General features: G+C 43.9%; 7 non-coding genes across 7 annotated transcripts; all 7 read left to right on the top strand.

Annotated features, from left to right (window-relative positions):
- Positions 1 to 5,641: 5,641 nt before the first annotated feature.
- On the top strand, positions 5,642 to 5,714 carry trnar-ccu. Its single transcript has one exon. It is a non-coding gene; the product is annotated as a tRNA-Arg (tRNA).
- Positions 5,715 to 7,526: 1,812 nt separating this feature from the next.
- Positions 7,527 to 7,599, top strand: trnar-ccu. Its single transcript has one exon. It is a non-coding gene; the product is annotated as a tRNA-Arg (tRNA).
- Positions 7,600 to 14,285: 6,686 nt separating this feature from the next.
- Positions 14,286 to 14,358, top strand: trnar-ccu. The gene has a single exon. It is a non-coding gene; the product is annotated as a tRNA-Arg (tRNA).
- Positions 14,359 to 15,679: 1,321 nt separating this feature from the next.
- trnar-ccu lies at positions 15,680 to 15,752 on the top strand. Its single transcript has one exon. It is a non-coding gene; the product is annotated as a tRNA-Arg (tRNA).
- A 1,345-nt stretch (positions 15,753 to 17,097) lies between these two features.
- Positions 17,098 to 17,170, top strand: trnar-ccu. The gene has a single exon. It is a non-coding gene; the product is annotated as a tRNA-Arg (tRNA).
- A 1,323-nt stretch (positions 17,171 to 18,493) lies between these two features.
- On the top strand, positions 18,494 to 18,566 carry trnar-ccu. The gene has a single exon. It is a non-coding gene; the product is annotated as a tRNA-Arg (tRNA).
- An 856-nt stretch (positions 18,567 to 19,422) lies between these two features.
- trnar-ccu lies at positions 19,423 to 19,495 on the top strand. Its single transcript has one exon. It is a non-coding gene; the product is annotated as a tRNA-Arg (tRNA).
- The last annotated feature ends 772 nt before the right edge of the window (positions 19,496 to 20,267 follow it).

The raw sequence follows: 20,267 nt of genomic DNA, 5'->3' as shown, positions 1-20,267 counted from the left end.
CATCTGGGGTGTGCTTAAGCAGAATGGTGCAAGAAAAGCGTGCTTGTAGCAAAACCAAGTGATTAATAAAGCACAAACCTAGGAACAGTCCACATTTTAGCTAAGAAGAAAATGGCATCAATTTCAGAATGGTTGCTATCAACCATAATCGTTGCAGATCATCGCCACAGTCTTGGTGGCCTACTGGACGAAGCTTGGGCCTCTTGCATCAAAGACAATGGGTTTTATCCAAAGGCATTTCAGTTTAGTGCTTAGATGCCTCCAGCAGAAACCCAAAACTCCAGAATCTTAAAACAGCATGTATCGTAGGATTGAGTCGTATTTGGCAGGTGTGTTGAAGCAGAGTGGCGCAGCGGAAGCGTGCTGGGCCCATAACCCAGAGGTCGATGGATCGAAGCCATCCTCTGCTAAGAGCTACCTACTTTCTAATAAGAAAGTCACAGGCCTCCTAAGCCAGGGATTATTGTGGTTTTGAGTCGCATCTGGGGTGTGCTTAAGCAGAATGGTGCAAGAAAAGCATGCTTGTAGCAAAACCAAGTGATTAATAAAGCACAAACCTAGGAACAGTCCACATTTTAGCTAAGAAGAAAATGGCATCAATTTCAGAATGGTTGCTATCAACCCTAATCGTTGCAGATCATCGCCACAATATTGGTGGCCTCCTGGATGAAGCTTGGACCTTTTGCAACAAAGACTATGGGTTTTATCCAAAGACATTTCAGTTTAGCTCTTAGATGCCTCCAGCAGAAACCCAAAACTCCAGAAACTTAAAACAGCATGTATTGTAGGATTGAGTCGTATTTGGCAGGTGTGTTGAAGCAGAGTGGCGCAGCGGAAGCGTGCTGGGCCCATAACCCAGAGGTCGATGGATCGAAACCATCCTCTGCTAAGAGCTACCTTCTTTCTAATAAGAAAGTCACAGGCCTCCTAAGCCAGGGATTGTTGTGGTTTTGAGTCCCATCTGGGGTGTGCTTAAGCAGAATGGTGCAGGAAACGCATGCTTGTAGCAAAACCAAGTGTTCAATAAAGCACAAACCTAGGAACAGTCCACATTTTAGCTAAGAAGAAAATGGCATCAATTTCAGAATGGTTGCTATCAACCCTAATCGTTGCAGATCATCGCCACAATCTTGGTGGCCTACTGGATGAAGCTTGGGCCTCTTGCATCAAAGACTATGGGTTTTATCTAAAGACATTTCAGTTTAGCTCTTAGATGCCTCCAGCAGAAACCCAAAACGAAAGAAACTTAAAACAGCATGTATCGTAGGATTGAGTCGTATTTGGCAGGTGTGTTGAAGCAGAGTGGCGCAGCGGAAGCGTGCTGGGCCCATAACCCAGAGGTCGATGGATCGAAACCATCCTCTGCTAAGGGCTACCTATATTCTTATAAGAAAGTCAAAGGCCTCCTAAACCAGCGATTATTGTGGTTTTGGGGCCCATCTGGGGTGTGCTTAAGCAGAATGGTGCAGGAAAAGCGTGCTTGTAGCAAAACCAAGTGATCAATAAAGCACAAACCTAGGAACAGTCAACATTTTAGCTAAGAAGAAAATGGCATCAATTTCAGAATGGTTGCTATCAACCCTAATCGTTGCAGATCATCGCCACAATCTTGGTGGCCTACTGGATGAAGCTTGGGCCTCTTGCATCAAAGACTATGGGTTTTATCCAAAGACATTTCAGTTTAGCTCTTAGATGCCTCCAGCAGAAACCCAAAACTCCAGAAACTTAAAACAGCATGTATTGTAGGATTGAGTCCTATTTGGCAGGTGTGTTGAAGCAGAGTGGCGCAGCGGAAGCGTGCTGGGCCCATAACCCAGAGGTCGATGGATCGAAACCATCCTCTGCTAAGAGCTACCTACTTTCTAATAAGAAAGTCACAGGCCTCCTAAGCCAGGGATTCTTGTGGTTTGAGTCCCATCTGGGGTGTGCTTAAGCAGAATGGTGCAGGAAACGCATGCTTGTAGCAAAACCAAGTGTTCAATAAAGCACAAACCTAGGAACAGTCCACATTTTAGCTAAGAAGAAAATGGCATCAATTTCAGAATGGCTGCTATCAACCCTAATCGTTGCAGATCATCGCCCCAATCTTGGTGGCCTACTGGATGAAGCTTGGGCCTCTTGCATCAAAGACTATGTGTTTTATCCAAAGACATTTCAGTTTAGCTCTTAGATGCCTCCAGCAGAAACCCAAAACGCCAGAAACTTAAAACAGCATGTACTGTAGGATTGAGTCCTAGTTGGCAGGTGTGTGGAAGCAGAGTGGCGCAGCGGAAGCGTGCTGGGCCCATAACCCAGAGGTCGATGGATCGAAACCATCCTCTGCTAAGAGCTACCTACTTTCTAATAAGAAAGTCACAGGCCTCCTAAGCCAGGGATTATTGTGGTTTTGAGTCCCATCTGGGGTGTGCTTAAGCAGAATGGTGCAGGAAACGCATGCTTGTAGCAAAACCAAGTGTTCAATAAAGCACAAACCTAGGAACAGTCCACATTTTAGCTAAGAAGAAAATGGCATCAATTTCAGAATGGTTGCTATCAACCCTAATCGTTGCAGATCATCGCCACAATCTTGGTGGCCTACTGGATGAAGCTTGGACCTCTTGCATCAAAGACAATGGGTTTTATCCAAAGACATTTCAGTTAAATGCTTAGATGCCTCCAGCAGAAACCCAAAACGCAAGAAACTTAAAACAGCACGTATTTCAGGATTGAGTCCTATTTGGCAGGTGTGTTGAAGCAGAGTGGCGCAGCGGAAGCGTGCTGGGCCCATAACCCAGAGGTCGATGGATCGAAACCATCCTCTGCTAAGAGCTACCTACTTTCTAATAAGAAAGTCACAGGCCTCCTAAGCCAGGGATTATTGTGGTTTTGAGTCCCATCTGGGGTGTGCTTAAGCAGAATGGTGCAGGAAACGCATGCTTGTAGCAAAACCAAGTGTTCAATAAAGCACAAACCTAGGAACAGTCCACATTTTAGCTAAGAAGAAAATGGCATCAATTTCAGAATGGCTGCTATCAACCCTAATCGTTGCAGATCATCGCCCCAATCTTGGTGGCCTACTGGATGAAGCTTGGGCCTCTTGCATCAAAGACTATGTGTTTTATCCAAAGACATTTCAGTTTAGCTCTTAGATGCCTCCAGCAGAAACCCAAAACGCCAGAAACTTAAAACAGCATGTATTGTAGGATTGAGTCCTAGATGGCAGATGTGCTGAAGCAGAGTGGCGCAGCGGAAGCGTGCTGGGCCCATAACCCAGAGGTCGATGGATCGAAACCATCCTCTGCTAAGAGCTACCTACTTTCTAATAAGAAAGTCACAGGCCTCCTAAGCCAGGGATTGTTGTGGTTTTGAGTCCCATCTGGGGTGTGCTTAAGCAGAATGGTGCAGGAAACGCATGCTTGTAGCAAAACCAAGTGTTCAATAAAGCACAAACCTAGGAACAGTCCACATTTTAGCTAAGAAGAAAATGGCATCAATTTCAGAATGGTTGCTATCAACCCTAATCGTTGCAGATCATCGCCACAATCTTGGTGGCCTACTGGATGAAGCATGGGCCTCTTGCATCAAAGACTATGGGTTTTATCCAAAGACATTTCAGTTTAGCTCTTAGATGCCTCCAGCAGAAACCCCAAACTCCAGAAACTTAAAACAGCATGTATTGTAGGATTGAGTCGTATTTGGCAGGTGTGTTGAAGCAGAGTGGCGCAGCGGAAGCGTGCTGGGCCCATAACCCAGAGGTCGATGGATCGAAACCATCCTCTGCTAAGAGCTACCTTCTTTCTAATAAGAAAGACACAGGCCTCCTAAGCCAGGGATTATTGTGGTTTTGAGTCCCATCTGGGGTGTGCTTAAGCAGAATGGTGCAGGAAAAGCATGCTTGTAGCAAAACCAAATGATCAATAAGGAACAGTCCACATTTTAGCTAAGAAGAAAATGGCATCAATTTCAGAATGGTTGCTATCAACCCTAATCGTTGCAGATCATCGCCACAATCTTGGTGGCCTACTGGATGAAGCTTGGACCTCTTGCATCAAAGACTATGGGTTTTATCCAAAGACATTTCAGTTTAGCTCTTAGATGCCTCCAGCAGAAACCCAGAACGCCAGAAACTTAAAACAGCATGTATTGTAGGATTGAGTCCTAGTTGGCAGGTGTGCTGAAGCAGAGTGGCGCAGCGGAAGCGTGCTGGGCCCATAACCCAGAGGTCGATGGATCGAAACCATCCTCTGCTAAGAGCTACATATTTTCTAATAAGAAAGTCACAGGCCTCCTAAGCCAGGGATTCTTGTGGTTTGAGTCCCATCTGGGGTGTGCTTAAGCAGAATGGTGCAGGAAACGCATGCTTGTAGCAAAACCAAGTGTTCAATAAAGCACAAACCTAGGAACAGTCCACATTTTAGCTAAGAAGAAAATGGCATCAATTTCAGAATGGTTGCTATCAACCCTAATCGTTGCAGATCATTGCCACAATCTTGGTGGCCTACTGGATGAAGCGTGGGCCTCTTGCATCAAAGACTATGGGTTTTATCCAAAGACATTTCAGTTTAGCTCTTAGATGGCTCCAGCAGAAACCCAAAACTCCAGAAACTTAAAACAGCATGTATTGTAAGATTGAGTCCTAGATGGCAGGTGTGTTGAAGCAGAGTGGTGCAGCGGAAGCGTGCTGAGCCCATAACCCAGAGGTCGATGGATCGAAGCCATCCTCTGCTAAGAGCTACCTACTTTCTAATAAGAAAGTCACAGGCCTCCTAAGCCAGGGATTATTGTGGTTTTGAGTCGCATCTGGGGTGTGCTTAAGCAGAATGGTGCAGGAAAAGCATGCTTGTAGCAAAACCAAGTGATCAATAAGGAACAGTCCACATTTTAGCTAAGAAGAAAATGGCATCAATTTCAGAATGGTCGCTATCAACCCTAATCGTTGCAGATCATCGCCACAATCTTGGTGGCCTACTGGATGAAGCGTGGGCCTTTTGCATCAAAGACTATGGGTTTTATCCAAAGACATTTCAGTTTAGCTCTTAGATGCCTCCAGCAGAAACCCAAAACGCAAAAAACTTAAAACAGCACGTATTTCAGGATTGAGTACTATTTGGCAGGTGTGTTGAAGCAGAGTGGCGCAGCGGAAGCGTGCTGGGCCCATAATCCAGAGGTCGATGGATCGAAACCATCCTCTGCTAAGAGCTACCTACTTTCTAATAAGAAAGTCACAGGCCTCCTAAGCCAGGGATTATTGTGGTTTTGAGTCCCATCTGGGGTGTGCTTAAGCAGAATGGTGCAGGAAACGCATGCTTGTAGCAAAACCAAGTGTTCAATAAAGCACAAACCTAGGAACAGTCCACATTTTAGCTAAGAAGAAAATGGCATCAATTTCAGAATGGTTGCTATCAACCCTAATCGTTGCAGATCATCGCCCCAATCTTGGTGGCCTACTGGATGAAGCTTGGGCCTCTTGCATCAAAGACTATGTGTTTTATCCAAAGACATTTCAGTTTAGCTCTTAGATGCCTCCAGCAGAAACCCAAAACGCCAGAAACTTAAAACAGCATGTACTGTAGGATTGAGTCCTAGTTGGCAGGTTTGTTGAAGCAGAGTGGCGCAGCGGAAGCGTGCTGGGCCCAAAACTCCAGGTGCTTAAAACAGCAGTGCCCCAGTGGCCTAACGGATAAGGCACTGGCCTCCTAAGCCAGGGATTGTGGGTTCAAGTCCCATCTGGGGTGTGCTTAAGCAGAATGGTGCAGGAAAAGCATGCTTGTAGCAAAACCAAATGATCAATAAGGAACAGTCCACATTTTAGCTAAGAAGAAAATGGCATCAATTTCAGAATGGTTGCTATCAACCCTAATCGTTGCAGATCATCGCCACAATCTTGGTGGCCTACTGGATGAAGCTTGGACCTCTTGCATCAAAGACAATGGGTTTTATCCAAAGGCATTTCAGTTAAGTGCTTAGATGCCTCCAGCAGAAACCCCATACTCCAGAAACTTAAAACAGCATGTATTGTAGGATTGAGTCGTATTTGGCAGGTGTGTTGAAGCAGAGTGGCGCAGCGGAAGCGTGCTGGGCCCATAACCCAGAGGTCGATGGATCGAAACCATCCTCTGCTAAGGGCTACCTGCTTTCTAATAAGAAAGTCAAAGGCCTCCTAAGCCAGGGATTATTGTGGTTTTGAGTCCCATCTGTGGTGTGCTTAAGCAGAACAGTGCAGGAAAAGCATGCTTGTAGCAAAACCAAGTGATCAATGAAGCACAAACCTAGGAACAGCCTCCATTTTAGCTAAGAAGAAAATGGCATCAATTTCAGAATGGCTGCTATCAACCCTAATCGTTGCAGATCATCGCCACAATCTTGGTGGCCTACTGGATGAAGCTTGGGCCTCTTGCATCAAAGACTATGGGTTTTATCCAAAGACATTTCAGTTTAGCTCTTAGATGCCTCCAGCAGAAACCCAGAACGCCAGAAACTTAAAACAGCATGTATTGTAGGATTGATGCCTAGTTGGCAGGTGTGTTGAAGCAGAGTGGCGCAGCGGAAGCGTGCTGGGCCCATAACCCAGAGGTCGATGGATCGAAACCATCCTCTGCTAAGAGCTACCTACTTTCTAATAAGAAAGTCACAGGCCTCCTAAGCCAGGGATTATTGTGGTTTTGAGTCCCATCTGGGGTGTGCTTAAGCAGAATGGTGCAGGAAACGCATGCTTGTAGCAAAACCAAGTGTTCAATAAAGCACAAACCTAGGAACAGTCCACATTTTAGCTAAGAAGAAAATGGCATCAATTTCAGAATGGTTGCTATCAACCCTAATCGTTGCAGATCATTGCCACAATCTTGGTGGCCTACTGGATGAAGCATGGGCCTCTTGCATCAAAGACTATGGGTTTTATCCAAAGACATTTCAGTTTAGCTCTTAGATGCCTCCAGCAGAAACCCAAAACTCCAGAAACTTAAAACAGCATGTATTGTGAGATTGAGTCCTAGATGGCAGGAGTGCTGAAGCAGAGTGGCGCAGCGGAAGCGTGCTGGGCCCATAACCCAGAGGTCGATGGATCGAAACCATCCTCTGCTAAGAGCTACCTACTTTCTAATAAGAAAGTCACAGGCCTCCTAAGCCAGGGATTATTGTGGTTTTGAGTCCCATCTGGGGTGTGCTTAAGCAGAATGGTGCAGGAAACGCATGCTTGTAGCAAAACCAAGTGTTCAATAAAGCACAAACCTAGGAACAGTCCACATTTTAGCTAAGAAGAAAATGGCATCAATTTCAGAATGGTTGCTATCAACCCTAATCGTTGCAGATCATTGCCACAATCTTGGTGGCCTACTGGATGAAGCATGGGCCTCTTGCATCAAAGACTATGGGTTTTATCCAAAGACATTTCAGTTTAGCTCTTAGATGCCTCCAGCAGAAACCCAAAACTCCAGAAACTTAAAACAGCATGTATTGTCGGATTGAGTCCTATTTGGCAGGTGTGTTGAAGCAGAGTGGCGCAGCGGAAGCGTGCTGGGCCCAAAACTCCAGATGCTTAAAACAGCAGTGCCCCAGTGGCCTAATGGATAAGGCACTGGCCTCCTAAGCCAGGGATTGTGGGTTCAAGTCCCATCTGGGGTGTGCTTAAGCAGAATGGTGCAGGAAAAGCATGCTTGTAGCAAAACCAAATGATCAATAAGGAACAGTCCACATTTTAGCTAAGAAGAAAATGGCATCAATTTCAGAATGGCTACTATCAACCTTAATCGTTGCAGATCATCGCCACAATCTTGGTGGCCTACTGAATGAAGCTTGGGCCTCTTGCATAAAAGACAATGGGTTTTATCCAAAGGCATTTCAGTTAAGTGCTTAGATGCCTCCAGCAGAAACCCCAGACGCAAAAAACTTAAAACAGCACGTATTTCAGGATTGAGTCCTATTTGGCAGGTGTGTTGAAGCAGAGTGGCGCAGCGGAAGCGTGCTGGGCCCATAACCCAGAGGTCGATGGATCGAAACCATCCTCTGCTAAGAGCTACCTACTTTCTAATAAGAAAGTCACATGCCTCCTAAGCCAGGGATTATTGTGGTTTTGAGTCCCATCTGTGGTTGAGAGCTTGGGCCTCTTGCAATCTATGTGTTTTATCCAAAGACATTTCAGTTGGGGGCGCTGTTGAGCAGCCAATGGAGTAAGACGTGTGATTTGAGACTCCTGCAGAGTTTATGGTAATTGTTATTTTATATCGCAATTTGGATTACCTTTTTGATATATTCACCCCTGGGATATTGTGTTAAAGCCTTTTTTCACCACTTGGACATAATATCATGGCTGGTAAAACAGCAAAAACCCGTGCCACCACGACCCAACAACTGAGGCCTGCTACACAGGTAGCGACCCCGGACCCTGGGGCTCTGTCTTCACCCCGCAGCTCCACCTCTCCCAGGGAAGTCGCCCAGGTAATTGATGCGGAGTCCCTGAAGCGAGAACCGCTAATCTCTTTAAAGCAAGACATTGCTGAGATTTTTAAGACCGAACTTCGTGCGGCACTGGGTGATGATTTGTCCACAATTAGAGCTGACCTACAGTCAGTAAAAACCCAGCTGGTGAACGATAAGGCCGCTTCAGACGCAGAGTTGGCCGCACTCAGAGGTACAGTGGGAGAAATGGGGGATTCTCTCTCCGTCTGTACTGATGATGTAGCAGAGCTTAAAAACAAACTCGCACATTTAACCGCAGAGTTTGTTTCACTGCAAAATAAGTGTGAGGACCTCGAATCTCGGTCGCGACGAAATAATATTAGGATAGTCGGGATTCCTGAGGATACCGTCATTAACAATACAGTTGTCTCTACACTGCTTAAGGAAACTTTTAAACTTGATGAAACACCGCTGATAGATCGAGCACATAGAACCTCTCAGCCGAAGCCCAAACAAGGTGAGCGACCGCGCACTGTTATTGCCAGGTTTCACTATTATAGCGACTGTGAGAATGTTCTACGGCGTGCCAGAGAGAGACGACAAGAGGCTGTGGGTGAAATAAAGATGTCCGTTTTCCCCGACCACACGGCCAAGGTGGCCCGGGATCGAGCTGCATTTAATGAGGTCAGGAGGCAATTGCGCGGCCTGGAAGGGGTTCGTTATGGTCTTTTCTTTCCGGCTCGTTTGCGGATTACATATAAAGGCGTGGAAAAAGACTTTGTCTCTGCAGAAGAGGCCAAGAAGTATATAAAAACGATGAACATTGGGTAGCGTTTCAGTTTGCAGTAATACGGCAATATCGGTGTGTGTTTACTTCCTGTTTATATTATGGGGTTTACATTAATAATATTGCCTAATGTTCAGTATTGAGACTCTGCGGGAGTTATCTATCTCTCTACTGCAGCTTAGTCTCAGGCTATTCTCCGAGTTGATGTCACAATCACGTGGCATCAATGTTTTTTTCTCTTGTTCTTGTATAGTTGTCTTTTTTCTTCTTCTTTTCTTTCTCTCTTTTCCCTTTTTTTACTTTCTTTCTTTCTTTTTTTTTCGGGGTGTGTATATGTTCATGGGTGTGTGTGTGTGTGTGTGTGTGGGGGGGGGTCCTGGCCATTTGGTACTATTCATGTGCACTTAAATGAGTACTGTTAAGTCGAATTCCGGTAATCCTGGTGTAGGCCCATCTGTTCGTTTCACTAGCTGGAATATACGTGGCATGAGTAGCCCATCTAAACGTGGTAAAATTTTTAGTCATTTGAAACGGCTTAATTCCGACATAGTGTTTTTGCAAGAAACTCATCTCAAATCTAAAGATCATTATAGGCTGCAGGTTTCTTGGATAGGGCATGTCTTTCATTCTATCTTTAACTCTAAATCAAGAGGAGTTGCTATTTTGATCAATAAAAATATTCAGTTTCTACCTACTGATGTTATTGCTGATAAAAATGGCAGATATCTTATGGTTGTAGGCATGTTAATGCAAACAAAGGTGCTGCTGGTAAATATCTATGCACCTAACTTTGATGATGTTGAATTCGCCAACAGATTACTTAGTAGCATACCTCATTTAAATTCTCATTTATTGATTTTTGGAGGTGATTTGAATTGTGTACTTGACCCAGTGCTAGATAGATCTAGTTCACGACCAATATCTCAGTCAGCTATGTCAAAATCCTTTTCTGACTTTATGAATCAGAATGGGTTGGTTGACCCTTGGAGAGTTCGTAACCCTTTAACTAAAAAATTCTCCTTTTTCTCTCAGGTTCACCAGTCATACTCAAGAATAGATTATTTCTTCATAGATAACAGCTTGAATTCATCTGTTACTGCCATTGATTATTCAAGTATTTTAATATCAGATCACGCACCACTATTTCTGGATATTCAGCTGTCCACACAGAGATCTACTCCCCCCCTTTGGAGATTTAATTCTCTATTGTTGGCAGATAACAAATTTTGTGAATTTCTGTCCACTTCTATTGATGAGTTTCTCCTTTTCAATCAGAACGAACTTACATCATCGTCTTTACTTTGGGAGTCACTGAAGGCTTTCCTTAGGGGGCAGATTATTTCATACTCTTCACATTATAATAAAAAACATAAGACCAAGCTTACGGAACTCACTTCTGCCATTGGTATCCTTGACCAAGAATGCGCATCCGATCCCTCTCCAGAACTGTTTAAGAAACGTCTTAACCTTAAGACAGAATTTGATTTGATCTCCACTAAGGAAGTAGAGCGATTGTTATTACAGACACGCGGCACTTACTATGAACATGGGGATAAAGCGAATCGACTATTGGCTCACCAACTGAAACGTCTGCCTCACGTTTGATACCTAAAATTAATAATAATGTTAATGTAATTGTTACAGACCCGGTAGAAATTAATGCCACGTTCAAATCATTTTATACCTCTTTGTATAAATCCGAATTTCCGGATGATATTGATATTATGAATCAGTTTTTGGACAATCTTGAAAACCCTACCATTGATTCTGACCATGTACAAGAACTAGATGCCCCACTCTCCCTTGAAGAAATAAAATTCTCAATTAAAGCGATGCAGTCCAATAAAGCCCCGGGACCTGATGGGTATCCTATTGAGTTCTTTAAAAAATTTGTTAATAAATTAGCACCTCTACTTTTGTCAGTGTTTAATGAATCCTTGGAAAATGGTTTGCTCCCAACTACTATGACCCAAGCTTCGATAGCTCTTCTTTTGAAGAGCGACAAAGATCCAACTTTGTGTGGTTCCTATAGGCCTCTATCTTTGTTAAATGCTGATGTTAAAATTCTGGCAAAAACTATAGCTCTGCGCTTAGAGAGAGTGTTGCCCAGCATTATTTCTGAGGAGCAAAACGGTTTTATTAAGGGACGTCATTTATTTTTTAATACTCGCACTCTTTTAAATATTATTCATACTGTACATTCCGAAACGGTACCTGAGATTGTGATTTCAATGGATGCCGAAAAAGCATTTGATAGGGTAGAGTGGGAGTATTTATTCGCTGTATTAAAAAAATTTGGTTTTGGTAATAAGTTTATTGGTTGGGTGAAATTACTTTATACATCACCTCAAGCCAGCATTCAAACAAACAATGTGCGTTCAGAGTATTTCCCATTAAAACGTGGGACACGTCAGGGTTGCCCTCTCTCTCCATCTTTATTTGCCTTGGCCATTGAACCATTGGCCATTTCATTACGATCCTCTACTTTATTTAAAGGCGTCACTAGGAACGGCATCGAACACAGACTATCATTGTATGCAGATGATTTGTTGCTCTATGTATCAGACCCTGTGTCTGGTCTACCTGGTATCTTGTCCACTCTTGATACATTCAGCTCCTTTTCTGGATATAAATTAAATTTTCAGAAGAGTGAATGCTATCCAATTAACACAACTGCTTTGCAACTTAAGCATCTGGACATGCCCTTCAAAATCAGTCCCGCTGGATTTAGATATCTTGGTATTAATGTGACACGTACATTTTCAGGTCTTTTTTCTGCAAAACTTTACTCCACTCGTAACTAAGATGAAGTCTGACCTTCAGAGATGGAATAGTCTGCCTTTGTCTCTGATTGGGAAGATTAATGCTATAAAAATGAATGTTCTGCCTAAATTTCTTTTTTTATTTCTAACAATCCCATTGTTCTTACCTAAACATTTCTTTGACTCATTAGATAAAACGATTAATGCTTTCATTTGGTCCGGGGGATGTCCCAGGGTGCGTAAGTCATTACTCCAGAGATGTAAGTCTAGCGGTGGTCTGGCACTACCAAATTTTCAGTTTTATTACTGGGCAGCACACATCCATAAGATACGGTGCTGGGTTGAGTCACCTCATTTAGCATGGTGTAAGTTAGAAGCCCAGTCATGTTCTTCCTCATCCTCTATACCTGCTCTTATATACTCTTCTCTTCCAATAAAAATTTCTTTGTATGTTAAAAGTTCTGTTGTGTTTAATACTCTAAAAATCTGGTATCAATTTAGGAAACGTTTCAAGTTTGTAACTGCTTCTCCTTTAGGTCCATTATGTAGCAATCATCTTTTCCCCCCTTCGTGTCTGGATTCTTTTTTCTTAGTGTGGTATAGTAAAGGTATACACTGTCTTCTTGACTTATATTCAGAGGGACTTTTTCACAGTTTTGCTAATTTGTCGTCATTGTATGGGCTACCTGCCAGCCACCTCTTTAGATATTTTCAAGTTAGGCATTTTGTTCAAAAATGTTTTCCTGGCTTTCCCTCAGCACCACCTCTCCAACACTGGGAAGGTTTGCTTACATATAAATCACAAGGAAAAGGTGCTGTTTCTGAGATTTATAAACATATTCTGGATTTCTGTGACCAAACTACCTCCAAAACAAAGGCTGCTTGGGAGGGAGAGCTGGGACTTCAGCTTGGGGACGGGTGGTGGGATAGTGTTGTGAATGGCTTTGGTAATGTTTCGTGTGCCCGTCTCGCACTTATCCAGTTTAAGGTCATTTATAGGGTGCATTTTTCTAAATATAGATTGTCTCAAATTTACCCAGATGTCGAGGACAAATGTGACAGATGCTCTAACGCACAATGCCACCTGAGTCACATGTTTTTCTTCTGTCCACGACTATATAATTATTGGTCGGGTTATTTCAGCACGATGTCCACTATTCTGGGAGTACATTTGCAGCCCTGCCCATTGATTGCTATATTTGGACTTCCAGATGAAGCATCTCAGTTAAACTACATCCAAAAAGAAGTTATTAGTTTTACATCATTGTTGGCCAGACGTCGCCTTCTTCTTCAGTGGAAGTCCTCTGTCCCACCATCTCACTCACAATGGCTAAAGGATACAGCATTTTTTATTAAGCTTGAGAAAATAAAATATACGATAAGAGGTAATACCTCCAAGTTTTTTCATAAATGGCAATCGTTTATTTCATATTTCATGGGCCTTCAGGTTTTGCCGGATTAGGTTTTTTTTCTTTTGTAAATTTTAAATGACTTGTATTCGATAGTTAAAAAGGGCCAGGACCTGGGGTAAGCGGGTGGGGGGTGGTTTGTTCTTTTCTTTTTCTTTTTTTTTTTTTTACTTTCTTTCCATTATTGTTATTATTGTTGTTGTAATACATTTACTTTACTCCTTTTTTTTTTTTTCGATGAAAAACTAAAATGGGATTGTATTGTTATTTGACTTTGTTTACAATAAAAAGACTTCGCAAAAAAAAAAAAGACATTTCAGTTTAGCTCTTAGATGCCTCCAGCAGAAACCCAAACCTCCAGAATCTTAAAATAGCATGTATTGTAGGATTGAGTCGTATTTGGCAGGTGTGTTGAAGCAGAGTGGCGCAGCGGAAGCGTGCTGGGCCCATAACCCAGAGGTCGATGGATCGAAACCATCCTCTGCTAAGAGCTACCTACTTTCTAATAAGAAAGTCACAGGCCTCCTAAGCCAGGGATTATATTGGTTTTGAGTCCCATCTGGGGTGTGCTTAAGCAGAATGGTGCAGGAAACGCATGCTTGTAGCAAAACCAAGTGTTCAATGAAGCACAAACCTAGGAACAGTCCACATTTTAGCTAAGAAGAAAATGGCATCAATTTCAGAATGGTTGCTATCAACCCTAATCGTTGCAGATCATCGCCACAATCTTGGTGGCCTACTGGATGAAGCTTGGGCCTCTTGCATCAAAGACTATGGGTTTTATCCAAAGACATTTCAGTTTAGCTCTTAGATGCCTCCAGCAGAAACCCAAAACTCCAGAAACTTAAAACAGCATGTATTGTAGGATTGAGTCCTATTTGGCAGGTGTGTTGAAGCAGAGTGGCGCAGCGGAAGCGTGCTGGGCCCAAAACTCCAGGTGCTTAAAACAGCAATGCCCCAGTGGCCTAACGGATAAGGCACTGGCCTCCTAAGCCAGGGATTGTGGGTTCAAGTCCCATCTGTGGTGTGCTTAAGCAGAATGGTGCAGGAAAAGCATGCTTGCAGCAAAACCAAATGATCAATAAGGTTCAGTCCACATTTTAGCTAACAAGAAAATGGCATCAATTTCAGAATGGTTGCTATCAACCCTAATCGTTGCAGATCATCGCCACAAGCTTGGTGGCCTACTGGATGAAGCTTGGGCCTCTTGCATAAAAGACAATGGGTTTTATCCAAAGGCATTTCAGTTAAGTGCTTAGATGCCTCCAGCAGAAACCCCAGACGCAAAAAACTTAAAACAGCACGTATTTCAGGATTGAGTCGTATTTGGCAGGTGTGTTGAAGCAGAGTGGCGCAGCGGAAGCGTGCTGGGCCAATAACCCAGAGGTCGATGGACCGAAATCATCCTCTGCTAAGGACTACCTACTTTCTAATAGAAAAGTAAAAGGCCTCCTAAGCCAGGGATTATTGTGGTTTTGAGTCCCATCTGTGGTGTGCTTAAGCAGAACAGTGCAAGAAAAGCATGCTTGTAGCAAAACAAAATGATCAATAAGGTTCAGTCCACATTTTAGCTAAGAAGAAAATGGCATCAAATTCAGAATGGTTGCTATCAACCCTAATCGTTGCAGATCATCGCCACAATCTTGGTGGCCTACTGGATGAAGCTTGGGCCTCTTGCATCAAAGACAATGGGTTTTATCCAAAGACATTTCAGTTTAGCTCTTAGATGCCTCCAACAGAAACCCAAAACTCCAGAATCTTAAAATAGCATGTATTGTAGGATTGAGTCGTATTTGGCAGGTGTGTTGAAGCAGAGTGGCGCAGCGGAAGCGTGCTGGGCCCATAACCCAGAAGTCGATGGATCGAAACCATCCTCTGCTAAGAGCTACCTACTTTCTAATAAGAAAGTCACAGGCCTCCTAAGCCAGGGATTATTGTGGTTTTGAGTCCCATCTGGGGTGTGCTTAAGCAGAATGGTGCAGGAAACGCATGCTTGTAGCAAAACCAAGTGTTCAATAAAGCACAAACCTAGGAACAGTTCACATTTTAGCTAAGAAGAAAATGGCATCAATTTCAGAATGGTTGCTATCAACCCTAATCGTTGCAGATCATCGCCACAATCTTGGTGGCCTACTGGATGAAGCTTGGGCCTCTTGCATCAAAGACTATGGGTTTTATCCAAAGACATTTCAGTTTAGCTCTTAGATGCCTCCAGCAGAAACCCAAAACTCCAGAAACTTAAAACAGCATGTATTGTAGGATTGAGTCCTATTTGGCAGGTGTGTTGAAGCAGAGTGGCGCAGCGGAAGCGTGCTGGGCCCAAAAGTCCAGGTGCTTAATACAACAGTGCCCCAGTGGCCTAACGGATAAGGCACTGGCCTCCTAAGCCAGGGATTGTGGGTTCAAGTCCCATCTGGGGTGTGCTTAAGCAGAATGGTGCAGGAAACGCATGCTTGTAGCAAAACCAAGTGTTCAATAAAGCACAAACCTAGGAACAGTCCACAATTTAGCAAAGAAGAAAATGGCATCAATTCCAGAATGGTTGCTATCAACCCTAATCGTTGCAGATCATCGCCACAATCTTGGTGGCCTACTGGACGAAGCTTGGGCCTCTTGCATCAAAGACAATGGGTTTTATCCAAAGGCATTTCAGTTTAGTGCTTAGATGCCTCCAGCAGAAACCCAAAACTCCAGAATCTTAAAACAGCATGTATCGTAGGATTGAGTCGTATTTGGCAGGTGTGTTGAAGCAGAGTGGCGCAGCGGAAGCGTGCTGGGCCCATAACCCAGAGGTCGATGGATCGAAACCATCCTCTGCTAAGAGCTACCTACTTTCTATTAAGAAAGTCAAAAGCCTCCTAAACCAGCAATTATTGTGGTTTTGAGACCCATCTGGGGTGTGCTTAAGCAGAATAGTGCAGGAAAAGCATGCTTGTAGCAAAACCAAGTGATCAATAAAGCACAAACCTAGGAACAGCCTCCATTTTAGCTAAGAAGAAAATGGCATCAATTTCAGAATGGTTGCTATCAACCCTAATCGTTGCAGATCATCGCCACAATCTTGGTGGCCTACTGGATGAAGCTTGGGCCTCTTGCATCAAAGACTATGTGTTTTATCCAAAGGCATTTCAGTTAAGTGCTTAGATGCCTCCAGCAGAAACCCCAAACTCCAGAAACTTAAAACAGCATGTATTGTAGGATGGAGTCGTATTTGGCAGGTGTGTTTAAGCAGAGTGGCGCAGCGGAAGCGTGCTGGGCCCATAACCCAGAGGTCGATGGATCGAAACCATCCTCTGCTAAGAGCTACCTACTTTCTAATAAGAAAGTCACAGGCCTCCTAAGCCAGGGATTATATTGGTTTTGAGTCCCATCTGGGGTGTGCTTAAGCAGAATGGTGCAGGAAACGCATGCTTGTAGCAAAACCAAGTGTTCAATGAAGCACAAACCTAGGAACAGTCCACATTTTAGCTAAGAAGAAAATGGCATCAATTTCAGAATGGTTGCTATCAACCCTAATCGTTGCAGATCATCGCCACAATCTTGGTGGCCTACTGGATGAAGCTTGGGCCTCTTGCATCAAAGACTATGGGTTTTATCCAAAGACATTTCAGTTTAGCTCTTAGATGCCTCCAGCAGAAACCCAAAACTCCAGAAACTTAAAACAGCATGTATTGTAGGATTGAGTCCTATTTGGCAGGTGTGTTGAAGCAGAGTGGCGCAGCGGAAGCGTGCTGGGCCCAAAACTCCAGGTGCTTAAAACAGCAATGCCCCAGTGGCCTAACGGATAAGGCACTGGCCTCCTAAGCCAGGGATTGTGGGTTCAAGTCCCATCTGTGGTGTGCTTAAGCAGAATGGTGCAGGAAAAGCATGCTTGCAGCAAAACCAAATGATCAATAAGGTTCAGTCCACATTTTAGCTAACAAGAAAATGGCATCAATTTCAGAATGGTTGCTATCAACCCTAATCGTTGCAGATCATCGCCACAAGCTTGGTGGCCTACTGGATGAAGCTTGGGCCTCTTGCATAAAAGACAATGGGTTTTATCCAAAGGCATTTCAGTTAAGTGCTTAGATGCCTCCAGCAGAAACCCCAGACGCAAAAAACTTAAAACAGCACGTATTTCAGGATTGAGTCGTATTTGGCAGGTGTGTTGAAGCAGAGTGGCGCAGCGGAAGCGTGCTGGGCCAATAACCCAGAGGTCGATGGACCGAAATCATCCTCTGCTAAGGACTACCTACTTTCTAATAGAAAAGTAAAAGGCCTCCTAAGCCAGGGATTATTGTGGTTTTGAGTCCCATCTGTGGTGTGCTTAAGCAAAACAGTGCAAGAAAAGCATGCTTGTAGCAAAACCAAAAGATCAATAAGGTTCAGTCCACATTTTAGCTAAGAAGAAAATGGCATCAATTTCAGAATGGTTGCTATCAACCCTAATCATTGCAGATCATCGCCACAATCTTGGTGGCCTCCTGGATGAAGCTTGGGCCTCTTGCATCAAAGACAATGGGTTTTATCCAAAGACATTTCAGTTTAGCTCTTAGATGCCTCCAGCAGAAACCCAAAACTCCATAATCTTAAAACAGCATGTATTGTAGGATTGAGTCCTGTTTTTATCAGGTGTGTTGAAGCAGAGTGGCGCAGCGGAAGCGTGCTGGGCCCATAACCCAGAAGTCGATGGATCGAAACCATCCTCTGCTAAGGGCTACCTACTTTCTAATAAAAAAGTCACAGGCCTCCTAAGCCAGGGATTATTGTGGTTTTGAGTCCCATCTGGGGTGTGCTTAAGCAGAATGGTGCAGGAAACGCATGCTTGTAGCAAAACCAAGTGTTCAATAAAGCACAAACCTAGGAACAGTTCACATTTTAGCTAAGAAGAAAATGGCATCAATTTCAGAATGGTTGCTATCAACCCTAATCGTTGCAGATCATCGCCACAATCTTGGTGGCCTACTGGATGAAGCTTGGGCCTCTTGCATCAAAGACTATGGGTTTTATCCAAAGACATTTCAGTTTAGCTCTTAGATGCCTCCAGCAGAAACCCAAAACTCCAGAAACTTAAAACAGCATGTATTGTAGGATTGAGTCCTATTTGGCAGGTGTGTTGAAGCAGAGTGGCGCAGCGGAAGCGTGCTGGGCCCAAAACTCCAGGTGCTTAATACAGCAGTGCCCCAGTGGCCTAACGGATAAGGCACTGGCCTCCTAAGCCAGGGATTGTGGGTTCAAGTCCCATCTGGGGTGTGCTTAAGCAGAATGGTGCAGGAAACGCATGCTTGTAGCAAAACCAAGTGTTCAATAAAGCACAAACCTAGGAACAGTCCACATTTTAGCTAAGAAGAAAATGGCATCAATTTCAGAATGGTTGCTATCAACCCTAATCGTTGCAGATCATCGCCACAATCTTGGTGGCCTACTGGATGAAGCTTGGGCCTCTTGCATCAAAGACTATGTGTTTTATCCAAAGGCATTTCAGTTAAGTGCTTAGATGCCTCCAGCAGAAACCCCAAACGCAAAAAACTTAAAACAGCACGTATTTCAGGATTGAGTCCTATTTGGTAGTTGTGTTGAAGCAGAGTGGCGCAGCTGGGCCCATAACCCAGAGGTCGATGGATCAAAACCATCCTCTGCTAAGAGCTACCTACTTTCTAATAAGAAAGTCACAGGCCTCCTAAGCCAGGGATTGTTGTGGTTTTGAGTCCCGTCTGGGGTGTGCTTAAGCAGAATGGTGCAGGAAACGCATGCTTGTAGCAAAACCAAGTGTTCAATAAAGAACAAACCTAGGAACAGTCCACATTTTAGCTAAGAAGAAAATGGCATCAATTTCAGAATGGCTGCTATCAACCCTAATCGTTGCAGATCATCGCCCCAATCTTGGTGGCCTACTGGATGAAGCTTGGGCCTCTTGCATCAAAGACTATGGGTTTTATCCAAAGACATTTCAGTTTAGCTCTTAGATGCCTCCAGCAGAAACCCAAAACGCCAGAAACTTAAAACAGCATGTATTGTAGGATTGAGTCGTATTTGGCAGGTGTGCTGAAGCAGAGTGGCGCAGCGGAAGCGTGCTGGGCTTAAAACTCCAGGTGCTTAAAACAGCAGTGCCCCAGTGGCCTAATGGATAAGGCACTGGCCTCCTAAGCCAGGGATTGTGGGTTCAAGTCCCATCTGGGGTGTGCTTAAGCAGAATGGTGCAGGAAAAGCATGCTTGTAGCAAAACCAAGTGATCAATAAAGCACAAACCTAGGAAGAGTCCACATTTTAGCTAAGAAGAAAATGGCATCAATTTCAGAATGGTTGCTATCAACCCTAATCGTTGCAGATCATCGCCACAATCTTGGTGGCCTACTGGATGAAGCTTGGGCCTCTTGCATCAAAGACAATGGGTTTTATCCAAAGGCATTTCAGTTAAGTGCTTAGATGCCTCCAGCAGAAACCCCAAACTCCAGAAACTTAAAACAGCATGTATTGTAGGATTGAGTCGTATTTAGCAGGTGTGTTGAAGCAGAGTGGCGCAGCGGAAGCGTGCTGGGCCCATAACCCAGAGGTCGATGGATCGAAACCATCCTCTGCTAAGGGCTACCTACTTTCTAATAAGAAAGTCAAAGGCCTCCTAAGCCAGGGATTATTGTGGTTTTGAGTCCCATCTGTGGTGTGCTTAAGCAGAACAGTGCAGGAAAAGCATGCTTGTAGCAAAACCAAGTGATCAATGAAGCACAAACCTAGGAACAGCCTCCATTTTAGCTAAGAAGAAAATGGCATCAATTTCAGAATGGCTGCTATCAACCCTAATCGTTGCAGATCATCGCCCCAATCTTGGTGGCCTACTGGATGAAGCTTGGGCCTCTTGCATCAAAGACTATGTGTTTTATCCAAAGACATTTCAGTTAAGTGCTTAGATGCCTCCAGCAGAAACCCCAAACTCCAGAAACTTAAAACAGCATGTAT

The sequence above is a fragment of the Tachysurus fulvidraco genome, chromosome 9, assembly GCF_022655615.1.
Source record: "Tachysurus fulvidraco isolate hzauxx_2018 chromosome 9, HZAU_PFXX_2.0, whole genome shotgun sequence".
Lineage (NCBI taxonomy): Eukaryota > Metazoa > Chordata > Actinopteri > Siluriformes > Bagridae > Tachysurus > Tachysurus fulvidraco.
Note: the sequence above shows the minus strand (reverse complement) of the source record. Positions and strands in the feature narration are given on the sequence as shown.